This window comes from Salvia hispanica, chromosome 1 (genome assembly GCF_023119035.1).
Source record: "Salvia hispanica cultivar TCC Black 2014 chromosome 1, UniMelb_Shisp_WGS_1.0, whole genome shotgun sequence".
Taxonomy (NCBI): Eukaryota; Viridiplantae; Streptophyta; class Magnoliopsida; order Lamiales; family Lamiaceae; genus Salvia; species Salvia hispanica.
Genome location: NC_062965.1, coordinates 51,574,176 through 51,577,238, shown reverse-complemented (window position 1 = coordinate 51,577,238; position 3,063 = coordinate 51,574,176).

Below are 3,063 nucleotides of genomic sequence, written 5' to 3'. Positions count from 1 at the left end.
AAAGTTAGTAATATGTGGGTCCTATTTTTATATATTAGTTTTATAATAAAATGTGAGTGTGATTGAGTTAGTGGAATATAAGGTCCACTACTAAAAATGGTAAAATTGAAAGGTGATAAATTTTTAGGAATGGACAAAAAAGAAAATAGGTGACAAATTTTCAGAGACAAGGGAATGTAATAATTTTAAACGACAAAATTTGTATTCAACAAAGTATTACCATAAGAAAAGGCACTATTCAATAAATTATTAAATTAATTTACTAGCGGTGTACGCTAACTTAAATCATAAATTGAGGATACTGCAATGAAAAATGATAACTATTGAAAAGAATTTAAAGGGATGGAGCAATTTGAGCAAAACGGTGGCTATTGTGCAGGATCCGTTCTCATTTCATTTTTACTATAAATAGTAAATATTCTTACATTCCACTAACTCACTACACTCACATTTTATTATAAAACCTGTATAAAAAAGTGGGTCGCACATTCAACTAACTTTTCCAACAAATTTTTCATTACAATTCTTAAAATTCGTGATCACAATAAGAGTGACAAATATTGAGGGATGAAGAGAGTATATATTTTGGATATTACGATTGTCGAATGAAATAAGCATTTTCTCCCTCCATACCTGAAAATCTATTTTCGTCCGTCCCCAAAAATTAATCACCTTTCACTTTATCCATTTTTTATAGTAGACCCTACATTCCACTTAGGGCTGACAATTTTTGACCCAACACGATAATCCGACACGAATCCGCACGAAGTTAACCCGACACGAACACACACGTATAAGATTTAGGTCCTTATAGAGTCGAACCCAATAAGAACACGATGATTTGGGCTGGGTTGGGTTGGATTGGGACCCGATAAGATTGGGTCGATATTGAGTTGACCCGATAGCGACCCAATCAGCACGATTAGCCAGCCCTAAATTTCCACTAACTCATTCTCATTCACATTTTATTAGAAAAATTATATATAAAAATAGGACCCATGTCCATTAATTTTTTCAACCTATTTTCTACTACATTTTTTAAAATTCATGTCGAATCAAATGGTAACAAAGTATGGGAGACAGGGAGTAGTAAACACGAAATGCAACTTGAAATTGAGGTAAATTATTCTAATTTTTCTATTGATTTGAAATTAAGATAATTAGGATAATGAAAGAAATAAAGCCAGCAAATATGTTTTGTTCGGTAGCGTTAATAATGTATTTTGTGTTTGGTGAGAGGAAGACGGCGATACACGAGGAGCCTCTCAATGCTGCATTATCGCCTAGTCTGTAGAGACGAGCACCACCAACAACATCGAAGACAACAATCACCCCTCCATGATCTATAGCAAAGCAAACTGACTCGTTAAGATAGCAACGCGCAGACTGTGGCAGAGTGTGCGGTAAAATCAAGATACCCATCTCTCCATCATGAGACGGGCGATAAATGGTAGCTACACGATGCGCATCGGTAAGCACCACGGAACTAATAGCGCCACCAACACAACCATTCATCACACCACCCTCTATAAGAACATGAACGTCACCGGGAGTCTGAATATGGAAGTAGCAAGCAGCAACCGCAGTGCACGCCACAACCACATCTAAAACAAAACAAATCTTCCCAAATCGTCCCACCTCCAAATTACCCCCAGAATACAATACATCACCCGGCACACCATCCCACACACGAAAAGATCTGCCAGCACCTAAATTTAATTAGAAAATTAAATAAATTTTAGAAAATAAAATGCATTCATATCTTAAATATAATATACTAACCTGAATACAGTCCAACCCAATGTGTCCGTGTGCCTGAGAAGTCGAGTAGAGACCCATCCATGGCCATGTCACCTTTACAAATGCGAATGTGGGTGGACATATCTCCTACAGGGTTCTTCCAACGAAAAACATCCCCATTCCCATAAGCTACATAAAGTCTGCTAGAGTCCAAGAGAATGATCCCACGTACTGGCCATTTCGAAAAACAACTCAAACCAACATTTACAAAACTCATGCCTTGAACACGACTATATAATAACACAAATCCATTGCCAAACCCAACTGCAAAGAAATTGTTGCAGCTGGAGATGGCCAATCTCCTAAAGAATGGTCTCCCGAGCTATCCCGCTTCCTCTTCTGAGACAGGTAGGGATAATGGATGTCAAGACAGGTAAAAACACCTCTTAAAGTTAAAATGAACAAAGTAGAAAGCCACCTTCCCATGTTTGGGAAGGCAGAATGCATTCAGAATGCCATATCAGTCTACTTATCTTAGACCAAAAATATGTCGACTGGCTCACTTAAGGCTGGGTCGATACGGTATATTGTACCGAATATTTCGTATCGTTATCGTATCGAAAATATCGATATGAAAGAATTTCATATCATTACTGTATCGAAAGTTTCGGTATACCAGATTTCGGTATACCGAAATTTCGATATGGATAATATCTATACCGTTATCATATCGAAATTTCGGTATATCGTACCGAACTTCGGTATATCGATTAAATGAATATCTATTTATGATATTAGGGTTTCTTATTAATATTTTTTGAATATATAACTTAATTAAATGTTTATCTATTTATGATTTTGAACTTTTAAACTTAAAAAAAATAAATTATATTATTATTATAATTAGTATAAACGGTATGCATCGACAATTCAATACGTATTGATTTTCGATATATTTCGGTATACCAATAATATCGATATATATCGTATGTTCGATATAAAACGGTATACCGCGGTGTAAGAAAATTCATATCGTTATCGTATCGAAAACTTACGATGCGGTATTGTATCGTACCGAAAATTTTGGTATACCAAAAATTCAATATTTTTTGATATTTTTCAATACAGTATGATCGATATACCGTTTTTTGGGTATATTTACCCAGCCCTAGCCTCACTTGCTCCAAACCAAAATACTAAAAAAACATAATTAAATTATATAAAAAAAATCAGAAATCCAAACCATAGATTCCATTAGAAAAGCATGCTACATACACGACTAAATCATCAATTCAAATACAACTAAATAAGCAAATCAAATAA